Source organism: Serinus canaria, chromosome 2 (assembly GCF_022539315.1).
Source record: "Serinus canaria isolate serCan28SL12 chromosome 2, serCan2020, whole genome shotgun sequence".
Taxonomy (NCBI): domain Eukaryota; kingdom Metazoa; phylum Chordata; class Aves; order Passeriformes; family Fringillidae; genus Serinus; species Serinus canaria.
In genome coordinates this window covers 96344144-96360542 of record NC_066315.1, presented here as the reverse complement: position 1 = coordinate 96360542, position 16399 = coordinate 96344144, and positions in this window count along the sequence as shown.

The window sequence follows — 16399 nt, the reverse complement described above, 5'->3', positions numbered from 1 at the left end:
GTTTTTTTCTGTTTTGTTTTTTTTTTCCCTTGGGTTTGTGTGTGTGTATGTTGAAGATTGAATTCCTTTTAAAACTTTTTTTTTAAACATTCTTCTTTCATGTATTTCTTTATACATTCCTTTTATTACAGAGACATCTGGTGGTCTTTGGGTGGTATTTACAAATAGTGTTTTCATTTTTTATTGCTAGATTTGCTTTTAAGTTTGCTTTATCATTTATAATATATCACTTATTTAGATTCCCCTACATTATGGGACCATGTAATTTGAAAACCAGACCAAGAGCACTTTCACATTATCCATCATGCAATAGGTATTGATTCTCATGGCTGATCATGGGTTTCTCTCTTAAATCTTTCCTATCAGGGCTATAAAGGAAATCTGAGCATATTGTTTGCCAATATTTCTTCCAAAATTTATTTTTAGAATAATAGGTGTTTGGTTTTCATGCTTTGAGCATTCAGTTTGTGTTTTGTTTCTGATTTGTCTGTTCTGAGAGATTGAAATGATGACCAAAGCTTTGTCAGAATGAGTCTAATGTCCCGATCAGCGAGTTAGTACATTAAGGAAAAGCTTTCTACACTAGAAACACTGGCAAGAACAGGATTATTCTGCTGTAGAAAAGTTGTAATAATACTTCTTGCATACAGAATTTTCTAAGTAATAGGCAATTACAGGTAATTACACAGTATAACAGGTAATTACATGGGATGCTGATGTTAGATCTCTTCTCACCCCACTCCCAGACTGTCAGGCAGACAGTGTTGATCAGGTCCTGGGGCAATGCCTCTGGTGTTAGAGCAGCTTTTCCCACTTTCCATGACTGTAGCTGCCCTGTAACAGCAGTCCTGACACCCACCCACTGCAGGTCCCTGCTTGCACAGCTCCAGCGGATTCATGACCTCCTTGTAATGCAGCTGGACACGGCCACAAGCAGCTGCACTTAGGTAGACATGAGCTGTAGTCCAGCCATGGCATTCCTAACCAGCAGCTAGGTTTAGATTTTAGGTAAAAATGACCCCTTCCATTCACTCTTTTCTCATAGGCATGTTCTGCAGAGTTTCAAATGCTAGGTATCTCTATTTTAGTCACTGTGGTGTTGATGGGAGTCAAACTGATTTTTAGCTGCTAAAACAAATACCTATTAATTTCAAGGAATACAAATAATATAGGAATATTCTTATCCAAATGTAGAATGTGCTTTTACAGCTTTTACCTTAGTGAAACAAAATTGCTGTTGTAGTTTCGTTGGTAATTACCCTTGTGGAATATTTTGTTTGGCTTTCAACAGTTATCAGGCCTGTGCCCATGATGTCATTTAATTAATGCAGTTTTTCTTTTTTTTTTTTTAAAGAAAAGTTTACAGACACTTTGAAGTAATTTTTTGCAATGCTTACATTTGCACTTCAGTTGAGAAGTGGTTTTCACATCTGAATTTCTGTTATGCTTACTGCAGTGTTTTTCAGTATGTTGCCACACTGTTTTGTTATAATTTGAAACTCTGAGGGAATAATTAATGCAAAAGAAATGTATGAAACTCTAGGGAGCTGTCCTCTGCAAGATTTGTATTTAGCAGTACTATACTTTAATTTTCACCCTTCTGCTGCCTGCCAGAATGCTTTCCTATCACTGTAAGAACCAGAACATATTCATTGTATTTTGGGAGATACAAAGGAAATATAAAGATTTATTCAACAGTGTTTTCTTCTAACTTGGCCACATCTTTTTATAGCAAAAAATATTCAGCATATAGGAGGCAAGAACAAGAAAGCAGATGAAAATATGCTTTATGTTAGTTAACATAGCTGCTGGTGTAATTTAAGTCAAAGAACATTAGTAATAGTGTGATCAGATAAAATTAGAAGTATCCTTGGTGTGCAGAAGATGTTACCCGGCAAACAAAAACCTTGCAGCTTGAGTCAGTACACAGACAAAAACTTTAAATTGCACCTGGGACAAAGTAATTAGTGAATTTCTGAGGACCTGAGTGATTTAAACAAAGATTACTTGTACATCTTGATGATTTTTAGACCTGGCCTAGAAAACTGAATGCATGTATTTGGAAGTATTGCTTTTTTTGACAGATAAAGATGATTGCAGACAAAGAAATAATCCTTTTGGAATTCGTGTCAAATTGAATTCTTGATGAAACTGTACAGAATCCAGGGCCTGAGCAAGCTTCTGTTATTGTCTCTCACTTAATAAGGGAATGTCTCCCCATGCTAAGAAATGAATGACTTACATGCTTCATACACTCTGAACCTACACTGAATGTAAAGTTAAATTAGAATACACTTTCTCATTAGGTTTTTTCAGTTTTAAAAAAATGTTTAATTGTTTCTTAGCACTGGAAGAGTTATCTTTCTCCTTTCAGACTTTCCAGTTATATCTGTCTTTGACTCTATGGTGTTCCTAGGGCAAAGGTTCCCTGCTGATAACAATGTCACACAGTTTTTCTCTGATATCCTGGTGACTGTCTGGTTGGGTGATGTCATGTAAATGATGGCACTTGTGTGTCAGAAAGTTGGAAGTCTAAAAGTGGAGCAGGAGCCACCCTCTGAGTGCTGGAAGTAACCAGATTCCAGCCTCTGTCTTCATGGGAGGCTCCATTTTCACACCTGATAAGCACACAGTCTACCTGCATCCCCTTTGCTACTGTTAGGTAGCTGGAGGTGGAGGTGATCCAGGTGTTATGGGATGTTATAAATGACCATCATGTCTATCAGCTCCTGGCACAGGGGCTTCTTCTGCCTGGCTACCAAGGAGCGTCCCAGTGTGCCAAGACAGACAAGATTCTCTGTCCCAGGCTGGTCCTTGGCACTGCCTCCATTGACCCTTTCAGTGGCTAGGTTTGTGTCTCTGTGGGCTCTTGTTTTTGGTTTCCCCTTTTACTCATTATTAAGTAAAGAATCACCAATGTAAGACACTCTCTCTTTTCATATGGCCTTACACCAAACTATTTTTCATTATCTCTGATGCTGCACAGTCTGGTGACCTCTCCTGCAGACACTTTGCTTGGTCACAAGAGCAGGCAGGCAAGGAGCCCAGCTCACCTTGTCCCAGTCTCAGCCAGAAGCCCCAAAAATCTCTGGAGCCAAATCCCTGCAGAGCTGGAGCTCACTCTGGGTCAAGGCCTCTGCTGTGCAGGATCAGTTCCTGCAGTTGAGTTTAGGAACTACGCCCTGTGGGATGTTACCACCACTGCTGAACACTGGAAGGCTCTTCTCAGCAGAGGATCTGTCCACTCCTTTCAGTGCACCCTTCTGTGCCAGCTGGTCCCTCCCCAGGCAGTGTCCTGTGTCTGATGGTGCTGCTCACCAGTCACACCAGAGCAGATGTGTTACAGCTGCTCATGAGGCCACGAAACAAATACACTGCTTATGGAGCACTGCAGGATACATAAGAACTCCAGTCATGGCTTAGGCACAAGTGAGTTTGGAGGAGAAGGACTAGTGCCTCTCAAGGGACTGAGATGGCCATCAAAGACTTCTGGGAGAAATCATGTTCTAGTCAGCTGACATATGGTAATGCAGTCAGAAAGAGGAACTCTTGAGGTATAGCCTTTACAGAACAGGAATTCTCTCTGCACAAATGGTCTGAACATGCTGAAGATCATATTTCTTTGTTTTAGGACTTCCATATAAGGTTTTCATTAATCAAAACAGAGCTGCTCTCTGATGACAAAGTTTATGTGTTTACCCAACTCTGTAATTGCAGGGAATATTTCAGATTTTCAAGTCTCTTGCTTTCATCCCTGTTCCCATAAAGGTAGCATATGGTACGTAGATCCCATAAGGAAAAACTCATCGAAAATCTTAAAACATTTTTCTGATTTGGAGATGGGAAGTCTGAGGCACATAAGAAAAACAATCACTATGTCTGTGCACTACAGCTTTGAGATAACCCAGAGCCCTGGATTTGGGAGATACAGACCAAACCATGTCAAAAGCCAGAACTAGCACCTGGGTGCAAAATCACTAAGTGTAAGAAGTAACCATTTGGCTCTATCTTTGGGAAATTCACTGCATTGGTAGTAGGAGCCCGGGGTATCTTATAGGGAAGACACAATCTTTCTACAAAATCTACAAAAAATAAACCAAATCTACAAAAATTATACCAAAGGCTTTTTCTTCTGTGATGACTACCCTGCCTTCAAAATAGTTACAGCATATGTTTAGAGCTTACCTATATTCTATCTCAAAAATAGTGACAAACACATTCCAAGTATGAAAACTATATTTTCTAGTTTGGAATGCTGCATTTTGCTATATATGACTTCGATCTTACTGCACCAATGCTGGGACATGGACATTTTGCTTGTGCAGAGTCCAGCTAATAATAATAATAATATTGTTATTTTATATAATTTTGAGTTGAAAAAAATTGCTTATGCCAGCTCAGTCAAGCAGACAGCTTTAGTTCCTATGAAGCTAGTAGATGCTTGTTATTTATTTCATAAATATTGCAGCAATATGGGGTGAATAATGAGATATCTTAATAGCTTTCCATATTAATCAATTTGGTTAAAATATACCTTTAACAATTTTGAAGCATTTTATGTGCTCAGTTTAATTTCATAATTAGTCTTCAGTAAGCAAATCTACATAAATGTCTGAACTGTTGACATAAAATGTAATAAACAAGCACTTGTATTAGAACCTGGGTTTTAATTTTATTTGATTCTTCCAGCCAAAGGAGACAGTTACTACTCAAAATTAACTGTATGCTCAGAATGTAAACTAGAGAGTGCATGGATACAATTTTCCAGTTATGAAAAGAATAAATGGACTGAAGGAAACAACTGTAAGTAAAAGCAAAGGAAAAAAGGGCCAATTTTCTTTTATTTAAATAATTTGCTTTTTGTTGTTACCCTGATATCGTGAAAAATGTTATTTTTTCCCCCACATATCCAAAAAGTATTGTCGATGAGACACTATGCAACACCTGCAGGAAGAATTAGGACAAAATGTAATTACAGTTGTTCTGTAGCTCCCTTAGTCTTTTTTTGGCAACTCCACAGTTAAAATTTTCTATGGTTAAAATGGAAAATGATTTTGCAGTTTCAGGGTAAGGTGCCATATCAGATTAAATGTGAGTAAAAATAACTTCATAATACTGACCACTGTAATTTTAGTTCCTATAGATCTCATCAACCACAAAAGAATAAACCCACTTAGTTCATGCAAGTTTATGTGTCACTATGCATATGATGACTATCACCCTTCTTGAATTGAATAGGTTAATTTGTGACTCTAGGTCTGCACCAAATCCCTGTGTGGTTTCTTTCTCCTTCTGATGGAGAGGGTTAATATGCATACTGTAGCATGGGCTGTAATATGCTTGCGTGGTAAAGAACAGAAAGAAAAGAAAAATAATTTTTTGTTTTAATAAAAACAATATTGTATTGTTTTAGATGGACATCCAAACACATTTTTATTTCTTTGCAATGGTTCTGACATTTTTGCTTCTTCAAGGGCCCTTCAACAAAGAGGGTGATTAATTCCCAGGGATCTTTTTGTCTTTGGTGAAATAGTTTCTAAATTATGGATAATGGCAAACATCTGCAGAGCTCTATTTGTAGAGCCAACAGGATGCAAGTAGATTGTGGGGTGCTAATGTAATAACTGTGATAAAAAACAGACACTGTATTAAAGAAAACCAGCCTCTTGGGCTGGTAACTATTATGATTTTCTGTATTATATCTCTCTGTATACTTTCCTCTTGAGGAGGGTTGTCCTCTTTTAAAAGAGAGTCACTGCAGTATGTTATACAGAGCTTAAACCATGTCCTATTCACCATCTTACCATCTTGCAGGACATCCTTCCCTGGTTGCAGATGGGCTGAACAATGTGCTGCCAGGGAATCCAGCAACAGCCCGAGCCTCTGAGACTGTGAAACACCAAGGGGGAGACCCTCATGCCACTGTGAGGGCTGGTGGCCCTGAGGGCTGGTAGGGCAGGGGGAGCTCCTTGAAGGGGTCTGTCAGGGCAGGGCAGTGCCTGTCCCACTGCCCCAGCACTGGGCACCTCCTTGGACCCATGGTGGTGGGGAGCAACCCTACTGCTGCAAGTGGGATTGTTCTGTGTGAATAGAAGGATGCAACAGAACCAACAGAATCCCTTCTCTGTATTTGAAACATCCAACAAAACATAAGTGTCATGGATTTTTCTGTCACTAAACATCCAGTGCTGCACTGTGATGGCCTTTGCTCTGTCCTAGGTCTGTCATCTTCTGTTGGCCTGAGGTTGGAGGCTTAGAATTAGGGTTTATGTTTTCCCATGGTTCAAAAAGTAAGATTTGTTTTTCTTTGATGTAATCTGAAGGTATTATCATGTAATCTTTCCCTTTAGGGGTTTGAGACACAATTAAAGATACAAAAATTCAGCATTTGCTAGACAAGAGTTTCAACAGCAAGCTAGAGAGATTTTTAGGTTTCCAACCTCATGAGTTGACAAAAAACAATGACAAAAGAATTTTCTAAATGCTGTCAAATTACCAACATTTCAAAAGTAACATACTCATCAGAAAAACACCTGCACAAGATACAGAATTAGACCATAGACATGAGTATTACTGGTTTACATATCTGGTAGTGCACAAAAATGACACACAGCTGGACACTAGGCTGAGGCCCCTTAGAAAAATCTTTCTCAGCCTATTTCTTTACAGCCTGTGTAGAAAACAGCCCTGTTGCCAGATGTTTTGTTGAGGTTAGATCTGTGATATCTCCTCCAGAATGATGGCCAGCATCTATGTAATGAACAGCGTAGCTTATGCCTTAGCTTTCCAGCGTCCCACTGATTTTCACAGAACTCCATGTCCTCCTTTCAGGCTTTGAAGCTGCAAAAGAAAGTAATGTTTTGTTGGCTGGTGAACGAGTCTGTCAACATCTTGGGACTGTAAATTACAGCATGCTTTCTATGGTTTGCTTGGATTGGCAGAAACTAGTTGTACACATGTCAGCATCCTGTGATTATTAGCAGCAGCAGAAACTGGAAGAGCTAACATAACATGGGAGTAAAGGAGATAGCTGCTAAAAATATTTTTGAGAGTTGCTGTTATCCTGTTCTGATTCTTCTGTTCATGTGAGAAATTATTCTGCTTATATTGACCTGAAAACATTATGTTCTGGCAGGCAATCATACAGTCTTGATTGAATTTCAAGAATAAAAAGACCCTCCCAGCATTTTTACTATAGCCTTTCAAATTTATTTGCTTGTTTTGGCACTCTCTTTTCTCCTATATCTAAGATTTGGGTTTCTCCACATTTTTAAAAGATTGTAATCTGACATCGTCCAGGAGTCTGAATTCCATATCATCTGTCATTTACTTCATGTGTGACATAGATTATATGCATTTACTTCATCTGCAAAGCTACAAAAAATATTATTAAAATATAATCATAAGGTTGTTATGGGGTCTAATGTTTATGAAGGCTGCTCTAATCTCTTCCACTGAGAAATCTTACAAGAGAAAATTTATGCTATTCAGAACATTAGCTCTGAAGAATATGAACATATATGGCACACATCTAATTAAAAATGGCACTATGAGAAGATTTACATTGGCTTTGAGTTAAATAAAGCAGTATTATATATGATCTATACATACTTCATGCATTAGACCAATATCAATCTGGAAAACAGTCTTAAGGAGTGTAAGAGTTTACATAGTTAAAGGGGAATGTGGAAAAATTGATGCATTACTGGAAAAAAAGATTTTTGTCATTTCTGTCATTCTTTTATCCCAGATATTATATTTTCCCAATACCACTGTTTATAAAGTACAGATTGACTTTGGGTTTTTTTTGTATTTGTAATAACATCTGTCTTTATAAGTATAGTTTTATCATTAAACCTCATAATATAATATGGATGAATTTGAAATATTCATGAACATCAATGAAAATGTGAAAGATGGATGCCCCACAGAAAATCTGGAGCAGGATTTAAAGGGCAGACTTTAATAACCTGCTATGCCAGAAACTTTCCAGAAACTTCTCACAATGACTGTGAGAAGCCACAGTCATTGTGTCTTATAGCCTTAGTTTCAAGAGAGGGAAAAAGTGCACTAACATTAATTTGCAAGAATTTAGATACTCTGAGAATCTTATGTTTCCACCTACCTGCTGGAATTTCTTAACAGGATTGCATCAGAATGGTATGAATCACTTCATGCTGATTTAGATACACTTTTATTAGCTGCTTACATGGACAACATAGGTGCCAGTAACTGAAAATTAGTTTCTGTGTGGATTCTTCCATAGTGTTGTTAGGTGGCTTTTAAAAACTTCATTGTTCTATGGATAGCATGCCTTAGTTGTCTTTATTTTGATAGAACACCCACACCAAATCCAAGCAAATAGAAATGTGTTTCAGCAAAGTGTTTTTTTCACTCAAAATGCATGCCAGCAACAGAACTGTTGATGCAAAAGTTTTGTCTTCAATTAATATGTCATGGGTGCAGTGAAAAGGGGGCTTAAATTCTAAAAATTATATTACCTTAAATACTTATAAAATATATTAACTTTTTCAGTCACCAACTTAGAATTTTGAGATGGCTGCAAAAAGACATTAAGTGCTCTCATTTTATCCTTTACAGATTACTGCTCTATATTTTTACATTTGATTGTTAGAAATTTCCAGAATTTCTAATATTTCTAATGTCCAATTAGAAATTGCTTTTTAGTTTAATTTCTCACAGGACAGGAAAAGCTTTTGCTAGCTGAACAATAGGCACAGAATTCTTTCTTAGATACTGTAAAACTCTCTTTCATCACTGCAGTTGGGAAGTTTTCCCTTGAGACTCCAGAAAGACACAGCTGAGGGGTATGAAGGGATTTTTTGTTGGACAATATAGGTGACAGCAGGCTAGAAGTAGTAAGCTATTTGGTTAGGTGTTTGCACTTCTCTGCTAACAGCTGAGTCCTCTTGGACCAGATAAATTGTTTTTTGGGGAAGGGCCAAGCTTCTCCAAATGGGCTGACCTGTCCTGCTGCTGCTTCTGTTGCTGCTGCTGGGTTATTGTCTTCCAATTCCCTGGAGCTGGCAGGAAGGGAAGGTTTAACTTCCCTTTTTTTTACTTCTCTTACTTTACTTTACAGTTTTACTCAGTCCTTTAGAGTCCTGGAGCAGTTAGCTGTTGCTGGTCCAAGAGTTGCACTTCCATCTGTTTTTACTTTCCATATCTTGCTTCTTTCAGCTCGCCTGCTTTCTCACACCTCAACAAGAATTTTCTCAGTAAACCAGAGCCAAGGTCAGGCAGAAGGGCTCTACAAACCAGGGACAGCTGAACTCTGCAGCAGAGAGTCACACAGCTACTAATAAGAAAAGTTACTGTGGGAAAATACTGGTATAGAAGCCAAGAAGGCAGTGAAACAAAAAAATCAAAGTCAGAAATGGGGGTAAAAAAAAGGGCAAAAGAACACAGTATAAATTTTTAGGACATTTAGGACACTGGATTCATCAGAAGAGTATAATCTATTCAAAGTCTAGCTTGGAATTTCATGTCCCTTAATACAGATATGAAGTCACAGCCAAGTATCAAGGTGTGATAAATGAAAGGTAATTGTCAAAAAGTAACAAAGACCAAGAATATATTTTTAAATTCCTGTATACAAGTTGACTTCTGTAATACAATTTTGGTTTATATTAATTTGCTTTAAAATAACCAATATTAACTGAATTGAAAAAAAAAAAAAATTGTCCCAGTCTCATGGCAGGTTCAGGCTGGGTGTAATTCTGCAAACAACCTTGTTAATCTTCACACTTCAATGTCTGCTCAGTGTTTATTTTTGGAAATGAACTAGGCACTATTTTTGGCTTATTTATTATATTTGATTTTTAAGCTTATTTTGACAGCACAAATGTTTTATATGATCATACAGTAACAGTGAGTTTTGATACCTTTGTCTGACTCACAGTGTACAACAGGTACCACTGAAAAGAAAAACATTGTTTGTGACTAATGTTTAAGTCTGGTAAATGTAATTATGGATAAATAATTTATCAAGTTACTTAACTCTTTGTCAAAATTTCCTTGATATCCTCCATTTAAACCAGGTTATTCTTAAGCCAAAGTGCCTGTACCATTGTCTCAGCTTCACTGGTCAGCTCCAATCAGGACTCTCTAAACTTAACCATAAAAATTGTTGATATAACCGATATAGGAGCTGATTGAATCTTTTCACATGCAGGAGCCACATACAGTCAATTTGAAACACAATTTGTTTCTAACTACATGGAAACACCCATGAACATCTCTCCCAGAATGTAGCTATATAATTGAGCAACAAACATCTGAAAACACAAGTATGTTCAAGTCCAGCCTTCAAAAGGCGACAGATGTTTTTCACATGCTTAGAAATGTAGGCACATGTCCTGATTTGTCACAGAACATTTTTTTCTGCTGAGTCAGCTTACTGAGAAATAAAAATATTTCCATTTACAGCATTTTTTCTTTGTATTTTGCCATGGTGACAGAAGCTATCATTTTAGTATAACTATAAGCAAGACTTCTTTGTCAGAATCAGAAACTGTGGTTTCATATCTTATTGGATTAAAAAAAAATATTTCAGCAGCACAGTTATTGTTTCAGAAGCAAGTATTTAATAGAGAATGTTTGATCACATCAGAATAAAATAAAAAAGATAAATGGATAGGAAAATAGTTATTTAAAATATTCAATACATAATAAAAATATAAAATATTGTCAAAAATTCAAGTTTTTTCCATAACTCAACACAGTTCAGTTTTGCAAGCTTGTGAATTATTGTTGTCATAGTATATATGGAGGATTTTATTGAAGCAAAGATTGTCTTGATTTCGGCAAAATTTTATATAGATAACATAAGTACCTGTTAAATCACTTTATTAGTTATGCCTATTAAAGTTCTCCAGTGCTTCTTTTTTTAAAATATTAATAATATTAGCAGAAACAAATTTGAGCTAACTGTGATTATGTGCTCACAGGAGGAAAAAAAAGAAATATCAGAAGATATTTTAACCTTAGTTGTAGTCCACTTCAGAAAACACAAAGAAAGCCTGCTTGCAATCTTACCCTGCTTGATATTAAGATAACTGATTCTCCTTCTTCGCTGTATTCTGTTTACTTTTATGACACTGAATTAGCTTGCTATGTTAGAATGGCAACTGACACATCATATATATGGTAAGATATTTCTAAAATCCATAAATGCATAAATTTTGAGTAAGAAAATATTTGCCCAGGTAGTTAATATTTTGTAATAGACATTTTTTTATATAATTGGAAAAAAATAGTAATCTTACTGGGCAAATATCTTGCCCAGTACACTTGCCCAAATATATTGGAAAAAAGTAGTAATCTTACTGGGCAAATATCTTGCCCAAAACACAGAAAGTTTTTGAAGATGTATTGCCTCTCCTAAAGATCTTCTTTTATGTATTTAAATGATAATACATTTAACAAGGCTTTGATGAGCACTTGAATTGGACATCTAACCAGAATATGTATTAGAAATGCAAAATTGTTCAGTGTATTCAAACATTATAAAAGCTATACTTAGGTAAAGTAGGAGCAGGCTACCATCACTTTTTTCTAGTTGCTGTTCCTGGCACTGGTTGACAGAAATTCCTTTGTAGCATAAAACATTAGCATGATCATAATACTTTCTGCTTTTTAGCCTCAGCTAGGAGTTAAAAGGTTTCTCTGTGATTCAGTTTAATCTAGTCTTCCTGTGGCACAAAAAATATTTTTAGTCAAACATAACTGATTAAATGGTACATGCTAGTGAAACACACTAGTACAAATTAACTGTGTGCTCAACTCTTTATAAAAAAATACACAGAACAAACTCTAAGAGAGGATTTTTTTTTATGTATCTCCTTGGTTTCATCTGAACATTGCACAAGTCAGAGAGAACAAAGGGGATGTTTCAAGTGACTGGAAGAGGATTGGAATAAAGTAAATTTCCATCCTTGTGGAGAACTCTACTGCAAGGCACTAGTGCCAGGCACCTTTGGCATTTTTTCTCTGACAGAAAGGACCTTCAATTGGCTGAGTGTCCTCACAGCTGCCCAGAGAGACCCACAGCAGGAAACGCAGTAAAAGCTAATGCTAACACAGGTGTTCTCACTCAACATGACAATCAGACCTCCACAGCAGTATAATCTGCTGAAAGCAGTTTTTCCCCATTTCTCTATCCTGCTTGCTAATTAAACTTGTGTTTTCACATATTGCCTAGAATTTCAAGCTGTGGAAGATAATAATTTCTCAGATCAGATAAAATTAGAATTTATAAAGTTGGAAAACACCTCTAAGATCATTGAATCCTACCAATAACCTGACACCACTGTGTTCACCTTTAAACCATATCTCCAGGTGCAGCATAGAGTGACAGAATTTCCTGAGTTGGAAGGAACCCAAAAGGATTATTGATACATTGACATATCTGTACACCCTTGGAACACATCCAGGGGTGGTGATTGCATCACTTTCTTGGCAGCCTGTCCCAGTGCCTGACCACCCTTTCAGGGAAGAAATTTTTTCTTAATACCCAATCTAAACCTCCCCTGGTGCAACCTGAGGTCATTTCCTCTGGTTCTGTCTCTTGTTTATTGGGAAAAGCAACAAACCCCCACCTCCTTTAAGGCAGTTGCAGAGAGGAATAAGGTCTCCCCTGAGCCTCCTTTTCTACAACAAACAACATCAGCTCCCTCAGCCACACCTAATAGGACTTATTTACCCTTCACAAACTTCATTGCCCTTCCTTGCTTTAATTATATATGATGTTGAAATGGGAAAAAAACAATGATTAAAAGACAATATTAATTAGTAACAATTTAATTCAGGATTTATTATTTTTTAGCCAGATCTCAGTTTACATAAAAATCAGTTTAAAGCCAAAAGCATTTAAGGCATTTTAAATGACCTAAGGTCACGTGTCTCCTCTTGGGATCTAGCACTTGCTAAAGCCAATAAGGAAGAAAAAAAAAATCACATCAAAGATGATTTTATTTCCTGAGTGCTTTCTTGACTATGAAAGCCTATTAGTTTCAGGTTTATGAATATTTTTTAGTAATTTTTTTAATTTCTGCCTTAAAATCCTATACGTACTCCTTTTATTTATACACACAACTTTCAGGAATGGTAATCAGAAGGCAGTAGGTGTCATCTCATTTTTCAGTAAATATCACCTTGCTGTCAAATTTATATTTTCATATAAACTAAAATACTTTGTAGCTGGACTGTAACAATTTTAACAAAAATATACCCAAAGTCATATATATGAGTGTGGAGGTTTTTTTCCTACAGTGAAGAGATAATTTTGTCTCAAAATACATAGTAGAACACTGCATTTAATTGTGAATAAAGACCAAATCAAAACCACACATAAGTTAACAAGTTTAACTTCTTCAGGCTGACCTCAGTGGCTCGAATCAGCCACAGATTCAAAAATGAAAAAAGTAAACATAGAAAACATGTGCACATAAAAAAAGGGAAAAAGAAATACTTTATTTCTTAAATCTGGTCTTTTAGTCACGGGACTGTTGACAACTGCATCACTCACAATCAGAGTTGCCAACAGATATACTTAGCCAAAGGAAAACTTTAACCACTTACATTCTTTATTGACAGAGGAATAACAGCAAATACTGACAAATTTAACATAAAGCAGCATTGAGTTTTTCCTTAAGAAAAATGTTATTATATCTGGTCTTCTGAAAGCAGAATTATAATTGCTTTTCTAAACACCATAAACATTAGAAAAAATGATCATTTAGAAAGCTTCTTTTTTTGCTTATTTGAAAAGTCAAAAGACAATTCCCATCTCATTTAGTCTTGCTGTTTCTTCACAATGCCATCTAAATTTCCATTTGTCTGCTTTAGCATAAAAAAGATAAATAAGATCAATTGTCACTGAATCTTTTAATTGTAGTAAACTAAATTGTTACAATATGCTATCTTATCTCAAAAGTTCCATACTTTAGTGATTTCTCATGGGCAGCTCCTCTCAGCACTGACTCCTCCTTCTTCACAGAACAGCCAACAAACTCCAATTCAACCAGATAACCCACTCTTTTGTAACACTCTTCTTCTTACTGGACACAGCTGTGGCCTGTTAAGGGCAGGCCTGTTCCTAATCTTTGGGGATTAGTACAGCTGCAACTCCTCAGGTGTGAGACTGCCTTCTGCACTATCTTTATTTTCTTACATTCTATCCCTCCACAGCAATACAATAACATATCAAAATACCAGAAAAGCATCATGTTGGGGGGTTTTGGTTTAAAAATTGCTTGTGTTTTCATTTTTTGCCACCTTTCTGTGGCAAAAGCTGTCCTGGAGGGTGAGCAGATAGAACAAAAACAAACAATTGAGCAGGAAAGTGCATTTTGGAAGCTGTATATTAAATATTTCTTAGTCTTTAAAGATATATCACAAGCAACGATTTCATACAGATCCTTTGGTCTTTCTAGATAAAAATCTCTAGCCTTACAGATATGATTACAAATCTCCTTAAACATTTCTGTAAGACTTTTTGTAATTAATTTTAATTACTAACATTTTTCAAGACTACATTACCTGGAAAACTACCTATAAATTAAACTTGTAATGCAAGACAAAGTACGACTTGGCTAAGACAATCACTCACAATGATGTTGGCCTTAGCTTTCAGTCCCTGTTTGTAGAACAGTAGGACTCAAGACTCTAGGAGATTCAAGGCTTATTACTGGGATAGGCTGATAGTAGGCACCACCCATGCATAAAACTAAATTTATCAGTAATCCAAGAACACTCGAATTAATATTGTATTAGTTTATAGACAGTTTCTGTTTCTAATTTGATATCTTAATTGGTCTGCATATTTCTTCTTGCAAATTCACATTTCTAAGCATGTTTTTCATTAACAACAGCACAGTTTTTAGTGATTATTAAAGCTGAGTCCTCACAGCTAAATTAAAAGGGTAGAGAACAGAACTCCTTTTGGTTTAGGAAATGTTGTCTCTCAAATCTAGGCAACGGATGGAGACGAGGTTTAACATAGCAAGGAATGGAAAAGCCTCACCTAAGAACAGCTTCTGACTGGATGCTTGCACTGTAAGACAAAACAATTTTCTTAGATTACATGTGAAGATGCTGCTGTAAGAGTAAAGGGATCCTTACTTAGAGATATTTTCATACTTAAATGTGGTTGATTTGCTTTTGTTTCCCCTCCCGCACACAAAATTTCCATATATTATTCCCATCTTCATTTAATTGTCACAGAAATTTGAGTGAGGCATTAATTTACTAATAATTTATATTTTTAAAATGAGCCTTGTAGCTGCTCACATTATCTATCTGAATTGCATTAATGAATGAAGTTTCTGCAAAATGGTTTTTATTCTGTGTCTGTTTTACTCTGCCCTTTTCTTCTCATTCAAAAGAAATGCTAGCCATCAACTTAGGTCAAGTTAAACTACAGAATGTATTTCTTTGGCTTATCTGTGACAGGATCTTGGATACTGGAAAAGTTCATCCTTTCATTTCTGCTGGGCATTCTTGTACTTAACTGTGATGGAAAGTCACTAAGAATGGAAAGAGAGAATTAGATTAAGGAGAATACATTAGAGAGAGAATAATCTGAAGCAGTACAAAATTGTGCTGAGCAGTTTCCTAAATTGTTGAAAAATGTGAAGAAGTTAAACTTTAAAAGAAAGTGTTAAGAGAGAGAATAAATGTGTTTTAATGTGTAGACATCAGAATTAGTATTTCTCTAGAAATGATGAAGACACTTAAGTCCCTGAGCACAGGTAATAAGCAGTGTCCTATTCTATTTCTGTAAAAAATGTTGTACAACAACATGGCTATAGTTTTAGTCATGATATGAAAAACAAAATTTAAATTGTACTAAGGTTTCTCATTGATGTGTTCCCATTGAACATAACCATTCAAAATAAAATTCAGTCAATTCAGTAGTAATCTTTCCTGTGAGATGGATATGGTTTTCAGGCTAACCCAGAGCAGTCCCTTGCATATGTTGATTTTAGGGCTGTCAAGGGTAGAGTTAGAATTGCTTCATTGACCAATAGGCTCCTCATTACTGAGGAATTATGTAGAAAAGTTTTTTAGAATACATGTATTACAAGAAGTGTGGTTATCTTAGGGGTGTGATCCTCAATCTTGATTCTCAGATGTGTCCTTTATCTTCATGGACCCTCATCTGTTTAGATCATTGCTGACAGGTAAACTTTGAAATATTAGTAAGTATGGCTTAAAGGCTGTACAGAAAAACTGTGCATTGTACTTTTAATAAGAAGGTATTTTAAATCATAAAAATAAAATGGGATCTTTAGATGAATAACAGCTCTCTTTTACAACCTCTCCTAGTTCATGCAGCCTATTTGTGACATGTGAGTACATCCACAAACACTGTTCC